The sequence below is a fragment of the Gadus chalcogrammus genome, chromosome 19 (assembly GCF_026213295.1).
Source record: "Gadus chalcogrammus isolate NIFS_2021 chromosome 19, NIFS_Gcha_1.0, whole genome shotgun sequence".
Lineage (NCBI taxonomy): Eukaryota > Metazoa > Chordata > Actinopteri > Gadiformes > Gadidae > Gadus > Gadus chalcogrammus.
This window is the reverse complement of record NC_079430.1, coordinates 4,205,946-4,216,633: the sequence shown is the minus strand read 5'-3', so window position 1 is coordinate 4,216,633 and position 10,688 is coordinate 4,205,946. Positions and strand designations below refer to the sequence as shown.

The following is a 10,688-nucleotide window of genomic DNA, read 5'->3' as shown; positions in this document are numbered from 1 at the left end:
TCGGGGGGGGGGGGGGGGGATGATGTTGACCTCTTCTTACTCGAGGAGGCCGTTGTGAGTGGCCGTAGGTGTAGTAGATGTTGTGTTGAAGAGAACCCTGCCAACCCTACGAAGCCTGTCCCCTTCGCCCCTGCTTCCTTCCACTAAGGGGCGCTCAAGCTCAGCCATCCCGGGATGGAGATTCTTAGCTGGTGATCCATGCCTGTCCGAAAACCTCCAGATGCTCCCAACTTAAAGGGGTGACATCATGCTTTTTCAACTACTCCCTTTGCTTTAGATTGTTATATGACGTATGTATACAGGTTTTACATCTGCTAATCTAGAAAAATCGAAGTGAGTCGGGGAGTATTCGCGCCCCCGAGAACGCCCCTCAATTAATGTGTGAAAAAAGCTTGTTTGAAGTCAAACGTTACTTCCGTAACAGTGTGACGTCAGACTGTGCTGTGCAGACTGTGTGGGCGGTGCTGGAGTGCAGAACTCGCGCCTCCTGGCTACCTGCAATGATTACAACTTTTCGAGGGGATGAATTTGGGAGGCCTAAAGGTTGTATCAGCGATTGTAGGCCGAATCAAATGATCTGGCCGTCAAATAAACGCATGTCTGTAGGCAGCCTATGCTCTGAGATCGTACACTAAAATAAATTGCTACTTCCAACAACTGAAAACAAAATAAATAGTATTCCAACCAATCACAGACAAGGGGCGGGTGTTATGGGGTTTTGCGCTGCCTTCATGATAGTTTTTACTGGATGCACGAAACACGGAAGGGAGGGGGGAGCTGGCTCTGTTTGTTTGGGATCTCGCTTCAAATACCAACAGAAGTGACGTCACCCAACAACGTGACACAAATTTAACATGATACAAATCAGTTTTTTGAAAGCTGCTGAAATCGGTTTTACAGAAATGACCAGTGTGAGAATAGTAAGATATTTCTAGGTGGCATGTCACCCTATGCTAGTAGTACCCCAAAATGCAATTATTAATTATTAATGCCTCCTCCCTCCTCCCTTAAGGCCTCCTCCCTCCTCCTTTAAGGTCTCCTCCCTCCTCCCTTAAGGCCCCCTCCCTCCTCCCTCCTCCCTTCAGGCCTCCTTCCTTCAGGCCTCCTCCCTCCTCTCTTTAGGCCTCCCCCCTTCAGGCCTCCCCCCTCCAGGCCTCCTCCCTTCAGGCCTCCTCCCTCCTCTCTTCAGGCCTCCTCCCTCCAGGCCTCCTCCCTTCAGGCCTCCTCCCTCCTCCCTCCTCTCTTCAGGCCTCCCCCCTTCGGACCTCCTCCCTCCGGCTCTCCCCCCTTCGGACCTCCTCCCTTCTGGGCCCCTCCCTCAAGGCCTCTCCTAAGTTAAATTGACACATTAATGTCGCCAATAGTTTTTGGTGTGCAATTGCATCTGTGATCGTTGAATTCTCCGGTAGTTCAGCTCGTCAATTCATTGACGGAACAGGGGCACGTCAGGGGCCAATCAAATTTCAGCTGGGGCCAGGGCCCCTGTGGCCCCGCCCCTAGAACCGCCACTGACCATAGTTCCCTCTGTTGGTGAGTTTTGACACACAGAACATGCTCATGTTGTATCGGACCATTTATACTACAACTCAATAATATAGGCCTATGGTTCCACCTATTCCAAATGTCTGCAGCTCCCGTTAAAAATAAACTTGAAAATGGACACAGCACGATGGATCTGAGCAACGTAAATCCTGACGCTGATGAGACTTTTTATATGCTTAGTGCCTTAGCATCCTCTTGTGTTGATTGGCTAGTATTGCTCCCATTCAGCGCTGAGCAAGAAGATGCGAGTTCCTACATTACAACCTTGCGAAGAAAAATACGTTTACTTTATTTATTAAAGATGAATTATTGCTATGTAGGCCTGATGGTAATGGATTTTTGTTCATTTGTTTTGTGATTTCGTTTGATAATATGCAGGCGCTGTTAGTTTAATAGCTACAGAAATACTAAACTCTCGTTTTTATTCGCACACGAGGAGGAGGAGAATGAGGGATTATTTGTTTTATTTGGTTAATGTGATGGTAGGCATGGGCCGCTCTTAGCCTGGCATCGCCCACCTACCTACTTCCGCTCAATTTTCATTGCACTTCAGATGAAATTAAGTACGATGGTCTGGTAGGACCAGGCTAGGCCGCTCACTCCAAGTGCCCCTGACTGTCTGCAGCTCGCAGATCGAGGAGGAGCTTAAATTTTCCCTAAATGTGGGCTGGTCTAAACGTTTAACCCATGGTTTCACCCCCGCGGGCGCCATCTGGTGGCAGAGATCCGGCAGCACATTCTCAAACGTCAATATAGCACAGCACAATGACTTAATATGGAAAAAGGTTCATGCATTTGATAGACTTAGACATTCCTACTTTTAACTTGTCAAATTACTTTTTTACCATGAAAAAAAAAAAGATTATATATATAAACCATAGCATTTCCATAAGAGTATAGACGCATATTATTTTGTACACTCAATTATATTAGCTAAGTCGAATAAACCAAAGACAGAAGACTTTGAATCATTGATTTTTATTTTCACCCCAGGCAAAAAATGTTTGATCTGCAAAGAAATCTCTTTTAGCGAAGCCAAATACATTCCTTAAGCTTCCATAAATGTTTAACAATGGCAAGTATCATGGTATTTTTCTGGCCCATAACAAGCAACCCTGTTCCCGGTTTCCAGTTCTGTCAATTTCCCAGCGTCTAGAAAGGAAACAGATTGCGGTTCTTATAGGCACAATAACAATGCAAGATGTAAAACAGATAATTGAAATAAGTGGAGGGATTACGATTAGCAATAGTTGACTACAAGACTAATTAATCACATGACCTCTCACCTGTAGCCCTCCTTGCACTCGTCGCCGTTTTCTGTCCTGCAATCGGTCTTCTTCGGACCTTAGTGATTTAATGACAACATACATTCACTATGAAAACATTCATGTTGGTCTGTTGACAGTGAGTGGGCAATACAATGATTGGATGTGGTGGCAATCGAAAGGCAACATGCCGCTCCTTTGAGCAAATTCAGCATTCAAACGACACTGGTCGACCTCACAGATGATCTTCTGTGCTGGCCCCCACATATTCTTGATTACATGTATGGGTGTTGCAGGACCACAAAAAGATTTTTCAACTGCAAACACACCATGTGTACCATCGATACACTGAGAGGGCAAAAAAATCCACCACTGACAGGCCAAAAAAACTGTTTGCGAGTGGTGGTGACGTATATCATACGCGTCGAGAGCAGCGGGAGTTGTAGTCCACAAAGCGCCCCACACAGAAACTAACCGTATCAAACTCCTACCCGCTCAATTATAGTTTGCTTTGCATGAAAAATTATCATTTAAATCCAAAAACAACATATGTGTAATCCGGGGCATATAAAGACTGGGATCAGATAATAATTACTTTCTCTCCATTGACTCCCATTCATTTTTTTCGGTCTCATAGGTCCCATGAGCAATGGCGACTTACGAGCTCTATTATGGACTCAGACGGAAACACGTTCTCCCGCTTTCTGCTTAAACGTTCAGACCAGCCCACGTTTAGGGAAAATGTAAGCCCCTCCTCGATCTGCGAGCTGCTGTCAGGGGTTATTCGAGTCAGTCAGGGGTTACTCGCTCTCTGGGACGTAATTCAAAATGATTTGCCATCCCTTTACATTTTATTAATGTTTTCAGAGCTGAGCCTTTTCTATTGGTCAAAAACGCCCCCAAATGATCTCCTAATTGGTTATTGGGCACACCTGTCACGTCCTCCCAGCCTTCCCGTGAGGCCTATTCTCCACGCGACGCATCCACGTGCTTTCATGAACGATCAGTGTGCGTTCTGAAACGGTCATCGGGTTTCTGTTTTCGAGTGGAGCTCCTTTCCTTGTCAGGTCCAAGTGAATTGAATTCATGACACCCAACACCAATTTCAACGGCGTGAATTCGTGACGAACATCTACATTCGACGAACACAAGAGGAATCCGTGGACCCGCGGCGTCGTCTCCAGGCGGTCCGGGCAGACGTCAAGGCCTCCAGGCCCCAGCAGCCGAACGAAGACCTCAGGCCACGACACTTCCCCCAATAGATGAGTAACATAACTGCATTTTGTAAACTAGACATGTCGCCGCTACTGAAAAAAAAAAAACGCGTATGATCTGGGTGTGGTTTTGCGTGAGCCAACTTGTCGTTTAAGCATTATTACGTGATCATATTTAGGCTACATAGCCAATGAGGCACTTTGAGCAGGGTTGTCAGATGGCGACAAGTTTTTCCAGCCAAAGACCTCAACAAAAAACGCGATATTGCACAAAAAAACGACCATATTTTTTGCCTATGTAACCTGTATGCAGCATTTTATGCAAAAGGCTGCTTAACCTCTGTCCTGTTGTCGTTATAATAGGCTAAGGGTGACCAGATTTCCTGATACTAAAACAGGGAAACTTGCTAGCTGGTAAAAGTTAGCAGCAGGTTGGATATTCGCCGGATATTCAGTTTTGCAATCGGATCCATCCCGCAATCGGCTCATCAACACAATCGCACTATATTACGGGTTTAGTTTGTTGAGGACATTATAGGACACCGTATTGACAAAAAAAATCACACCGACATGAGTTGTTGCTATCGATATCTGTGCAAGAAAAGAAAATATTCACCAAAAATCGACAACAATATTTTTCTCATTCTGTTTTCTGTGTTTGATACTTGCCAATGGTGGGCTTTTACTAACTACGGGTCATTATTTGATATTTTGCATTAAAGCGAATCCGGATGTAAATAATTGTTTAACCTTTGTCGTGTTCGTTTCTCCCCCCTTACTTTGGTGTTCCCGGTCAAATTTGACCGGCCTGTTTTAACTGCCCTTACATTAACACAAAAACCGTTGATCATCACCAACTTTTATTTAACTCCCTTGTAACCTGTAAACAATGTCTCAGACTACTGGTTTACATTAATTACTGCAGTGAATAGACACAGAAATTCAAAATTCTATTCCAAAATGAACATTTATATTAAAAAAAAATACAGAAAAATCAAAATGGAGACCAAATTCACAGAAGGTCAGAACATGGTGTGTGTGTGTGTGTGTGTGTGTGTGTGTGTGTGTGTGTGTGTGTGTGTGTGTGTGTGTGTGTGTGTGTGTGTGTGTGTGTGTGTGTGTGTGTGTGTCATTTTACAATCAGGTCGCAGTGTGCCTTGCAAACGTAGGTATCGCCTTTGAAACATGTAAGACGTGTCTTAACCCATTTAAGCCTAAAACGCCTGCTAAAAAAGGCCTTTTTATGCCTAAGAACTTTTCTGTAAACCCCCTCTCAAAACCTGAGGGTTTTCAGAACAATATTCAAAATTTGTCAACGCCTACTAAAACCTTAATTTCTCAGGCTCTATAGCAGATAAAAACATGAGGTAAAAGGCAATTGAGAGATTAATTCTTTGGCTATCAGCTTGAATGACTTGCTTGGCCCTAAACTTCAACTGCATATTTTTAAAAAATCTATAAACATCAAAAACATCAAAAACATTTTGAAAATCAATACAGATCTGATTTTATTTCATCCTTTTAAGGAACCAAAGTGACAAGTGATAGACACTGAAACACAAAACATGGAACGAAACAAAACAGAGGGTTACTTCTTCTTTACCTGATCATTTCAGAAACCATATAATCAGAACTTCGTGAGTGTACAGAATCTAGATGAACAGAACGGTACAGTCAAGTCTAAACACAACTCATAAATTTACTTTAGAGTGCTGCGGTAATGCTTTCCAAAGCACTCAATGGGCAGTGGCACATTGCACTGTCTGCAGCCATACACTGTTGCACCAGGACGGGCCTCAGTGCCACTCTTCGACTGTGAACATTCCCTGCAGATCTTTCTCTTCTCGAAGATCTTTTCATAGTCATGCTCGGCTGAGGCTGTTACAGGTGCTGCAGCGCACTGAGGAGCACTCTTCGCTGTCACAGGGGTGACAAGTTCCTGTGCAAGGTCCTCCTGCCACTCTTTGTAGTTACCCTTGTAGGCTCCAGCACTCCTTGCAGCAATGTAAGAATTGTAGCAGCTGACTGACAGGAAAAAGAAAAAAAGCCTCCGCCACCATTTCTTGGACCGGTGCTGGAACTGATAATGGCTTACCATCTGATCCAGTAGATCGACCCCCTTCATGTGCTTCTGATAATCAGAGACGCACGCTGGCACTCTGACCTCTCTCTGGATGTCTTCTCCCCGTCTTCTCCTGACAGACCCTTCTGCCATGGGCTCATGGTAGTTTGACAGTACCAAAACAACCTTTGTATCCTGCCAAGCACAGAAGGTCAGGTCATCCTTCTGATACACTTGGTACCGATGCTTCTCCATGGCAGGCGGTTTTGGGGGGATTCCCTTTCTGTTTGATCGGACAGTGCCACACGCATTCAGACCATGAGCCTTCAACTCTTCAAAAAGCGGCACCCCAGAGTATAAGTTATCCATAAAAATGGAGAGTTGGGACCCGAAGTATGGTCCAGCCAGATCCATTACTATGCGGTGTCCCTTTTCACTACTCCCTCCCTCACGTTCGGTGTAGACTTGGAAGTTTGAAACGTACCCGGTGGAGCTCTCAGCCATCACCCACACCTTGATGCCCCACTTGGAAGGTTTCAGAGGAAGATATTGTCGGAAAACGAGTCTCCCCTTGAATTTCACCATATTGCATAATTTTACATTTTTATTGTTGCTATCCATAATCATCAATTATCAATCACCACCTTTAGACATTTATTTGTTGGCATTAGTATCAGCAACAAATCATTATTACCGTTGCAATCATCGTTGCAATCATATCATGTGACATTCCCATCATCATTACAAAAAGCTAGTTGGCTAGTCATCTCCACAATCAGTATAATAAATTATTTTTGTCATTGATATTTATTTATGAGCCTACCTCCAGATGATGTCAAATCTCTCTTGAAATGGCTTGGGGGATGTCGTTCGAAAAAGCCACTTTTTCTGACGCCAGAAATCTCTCCGTGCTGGCAGTCTTAGGATGCCCATGGCAAGACACAGTCCTACGAAGGTCTTAATTTCTTTAACTGTGACGGGTACCCACTTGCTGTTTGATGGAGTTGCGCTCCGTGTTTGATCCGCATACAGATTTGTTTCTGTTACAAGTCGCATCCACAACTCCTCCGTGAAAATATGGGAGAATACCTGTATTGGTGTAACAACATCTGGAATTTCTATCTTGGCACCTGGTTTGCGATTATACGGGATCTTCTCACGTGAGTGAAAGTTGTTTGTTTTCCATTCTTCTTGGAAGCCAACGAAATCGCGCATTTCCCCCTCTTCCTCTCGGAAACATCGCTTGGATCCACTGCTCTCTAACTACGCGATCGGCTGGTACATCTACATCATCTGGGATGTCATTTAATTCATTAAAATCATCCTGCCTAATTTCATTAAAATCTGAATTAATGACTTCGTCAATATCGCTTCCTTCACTTGAGTCAGCCATGACGGATCGCTCGCACAGTGTTTACAATTTCGAACCAAAAGATTCTCCACGTGTATGCTAATTTCGACCAATTTCAGAGCATTTTAAGACGACACCGCTCCAAATGACACAGACGCGTTTGCCGGCATTAATGGTAAATACGCATTGATGCGTGATCCGGTCTTAAAGGTAAACACGCACACATGCGTGATCCGGTCTGAATGGGTTAATGTCTCTAGGGGCACAGAGCTCGCATCTCATCGTTTCTGCCCCTGTTTTGGGGGGAGAGCGGCCAGGGCAGTGGCGGGGGCTTGCAGACTCCCCACCAGACTGCCAGAGGCTGGTGTGCGGGGAAGGTGCTGGCGCCGTTGAATTAGAGGTGTCACTAAAGCTTTCCCAAGCTCTGCCAGGAAGAGTCTCCTCCTGAAACATTTCCCCTGATTCCAGGCTGAGTCAATCGCTGTCCACACCACATATACATTACATGCAGGCGCTCGTCCACTGTCACCTCAGAGCCTGGATTGTACATCAGTGGTAGGCGCTCCACCCACCTGTCCCAAACGTTCCTGTTGGCGACCAGTTTGTCGTCTTGCCAGCGGAAAGGTTGTGTAGCTCTGTCATCAAATCTGAAAACTCCTTAGAGGACGTGAAACTGCTGCAGGGACATAGTTGACAGGAATATAGGCCTCCCTGACTCTCCATCCCAAAAACTTTTTGTAGCCTTATGGTTGGAAAGATTTACTCCTGCTAGAATCAACAGACCCATGTAGGCTTGGAGGTCTACCTGGTCCAATGCCTTCCATGTGTCCGCAAACACACGCCCCCCTTCCAGGTTTGTCATCGCCAGTATAATTTCCACAATGTACTCTGGTAAAAAAAAGTTGGAAGCTGGACTTGATGTCATCCACACGAGATGATGCATACCGTGTTGGCCCTGGCGTCATCCTAATGGTATTTTCCCCTCTTGCTCTGCCTCCTCTGTCCTGGGGGGATGAATACCAGAGGAAGTAGCTATCCTTGGACTGGAATGTCACCTCAGGTGTGTCTTCCCCAAGTGCCTCCTCCCCAGGTGCCTCTTCCACAGGTGCCTCTTCCACAGGGGCCTCTTCCTCCGGGGCCTCTTCCTCCGGGGCCTCTTCCTCCGGGGCCTCTTCCTCCGGGGCCTCTTCCTCGACATCTGTTGACTGTTCGGTCTCATGATGGTCTGGATCAAAATCAGGATCATTGTCTTCTATTTCTGAGACATCCTCCTCTATTTCTGGTTCAACTTCAATCCCCTCTTCGTCAGTTCTAAAAAAAAAAGGTCAAGAGCCTCAAATCGTCTGATCGGGCGCTGACTCATTGTGTTCAAATTAATATATATATATATATATATATATATGGGGATCTGTGAGAAGATATCATACATTTTGTATCGAAAGTGTGTCGTTCACGTTGGGGGATGGGAACATAAGCCCAGGAAAGAGCCGGGTTCCCATATCAAAAACCTAATTGGTAACTTTGAAATGTGGAACAGGGGTTAGACGTTTAGTCTGGAAGGTGTGGATCACGTAGGGGAATCGGCACAAAAGCACGGGAAAGAGAGGACACCTCAGTCTGAAAGGGGTTCACGTTGGGTGGAGTGTGTGTGTGTGCGTGCGTGTATGTGTGTGCGTGTGCATGTAGGTGTGTGTGCGTGAAAGTTTGTGTGTGCGTGTGGCAGGGGTTAAAACATTTTGAACCGTCCCGAATTTTTCCCATCAATATTTTTTACATTTTGAGTCGTTACTTAGGCCTACTGATAATATAATGTAAACACAATACATTATGTTGATGAAATAATATATTTATTTCCAGATGACAAGCAACACCCTCGCAGAACTGTGGTCTATCTACGTTAGACCCCGAAGCCATTTGTTTTGAGAATAATGGCTGGCTGATGAAGTTATTGGCTGGCTAGCCGGCTCAGCCAAAACCTAAATGGCTGCTGCAGCCGCCAAATTTTTCATGGCTGCAAATGGCTGAACCTTTTTTTCGTTTGTGTCTCTGTGATAGGGCTTTTGCCCAAAAATCATATTCGAAGTTTGTTTGTTTATTAATATTAATATTTGAATATATTCGAATATTTATTAACCACTTAATGGTCAAATCCCGCCGGCGGGCAAGTTTTCGTTACACCAGCCCTTCCCCCCAACATGCTGGGTCAATTTTCGGCATCATACAGTTGAGTGTTAGTCATGTCATACACCGTTTGAAAGCTTAGAATCTCAGGAATGTCATCCAATGTCAACCATATGGTGGAACAGATATTTTTGGCGAATATAGATCAAATATATCCTAGTGTCTTAGGTCAAAATGGCCCCCCTCACCCTCCTCCTCCCTTGGTGCATTCTAACTTTATCATCGTTGTGGATATCCTTAGCAATGAGTTGATACTTCATGTTGGCTCTTGAAATGTTCATAAGAGTCCGCAGAAATCGAATATCAATATTTTAGTGTAATTACATTGTGTATATGAGGAGCTCTTTTCCAAAACGCTATAAATCCATTTGTATAGTTTTTAGGATAATTACATTTTTTACCTAGACCCACATATTTTGTTAATATTCAATTTAACCTGTTAAAATGGTTTGTTGACTCAGTCTGTACATGTTGTACAATGATTTTTAAATCAAACCACAACATTGTTGATTATAAATTCAAATATATATATATTTTTTCAAAACGCTATAAATCCATCAATTTGAAAAAAGAAGCTGTAAATCAATTGATGGTTAATGTATTTTTATTTTAAAAACAAGAGAAAATACAACATACGATATCATCATCTCACACTATAAATTAATATAAATAAATAAATAACCGCCAAATAAAATAAATGGTAACAAACTAAATAGTAAAATAAATACAATTTCACGTTTATTGTCCACCACATATAATAAAAACACACATACAAATACCACTAATTAATAAAAATACAACAATGTAAAAAATAAAGTCATATCATTTAGTAACGCATTTAGGCTAATAGTCATTCAGTGCCGAACCTGTAAAAAGTAATGATAGTATTGATAATAAATTGATTAAATTAATTTGAGTGTGAGAGGACACAGAGAGAGAGAGAGTGAGAGACAGAGAGATTCATCACTTGCGCATGAATCACTCTGCATCTTCATCACTCTGGCCTGCATTGTCAGTCACCTGATACAGTGCATCGTCATAAAAAGCCCTCACCACATCAGACACACCCATTG

At 43.8% G+C, this 10,688-nt stretch overlaps 1 long non-coding RNA gene across 1 annotated transcript; it reads right to left on the bottom strand.

Annotated features, from left to right (window-relative positions):
- Positions 1 to 2,536: 2,536 nt before the first annotated feature.
- Positions 2,537 to 3,628, bottom strand: LOC130372895 (uncharacterized). The gene is made up of 3 exons (XR_008893412.1): positions 3,469 to 3,628; positions 2,829 to 2,886; positions 2,537 to 2,694 (listed from the first exon to the last, which is right to left on the bottom strand). It is a non-coding gene; the product is annotated as an uncharacterized LOC130372895 (long non-coding RNA).
- Positions 3,629 to 10,688: the final 7,060 nt, after the last annotated feature.